Genomic DNA, 219 nt, shown 5'->3' on the forward strand with positions numbered 1-219 from the left:
TTGTGAATACAGCAAGTGCCTGGCCTGAAACGTCGTGCGCGGCGAGTCACTTGTGAATACAGCAAGTCCCTGGCCTGAAACGTCGTGCGCGGCGAGTCACTTGTGAATCCAGCAAGTCCCTGGCCTGAAACGTCGTGCGCGGCGAGTCACTTGTAAATCCATCAAGTGCCTGGCCTGAAACGTCGTGCGCGGCGAGTCACTTGTCAATACAGCAAGTCC

Source organism: Phymastichus coffea, unplaced genomic scaffold, assembly GCF_024137745.1.
Source record: "Phymastichus coffea isolate CEN01 unplaced genomic scaffold, Cenicafe_Pcof_1.1 PCOF00254, whole genome shotgun sequence".
Lineage (NCBI taxonomy): Eukaryota > Metazoa > Arthropoda > Insecta > Hymenoptera > Eulophidae > Phymastichus > Phymastichus coffea.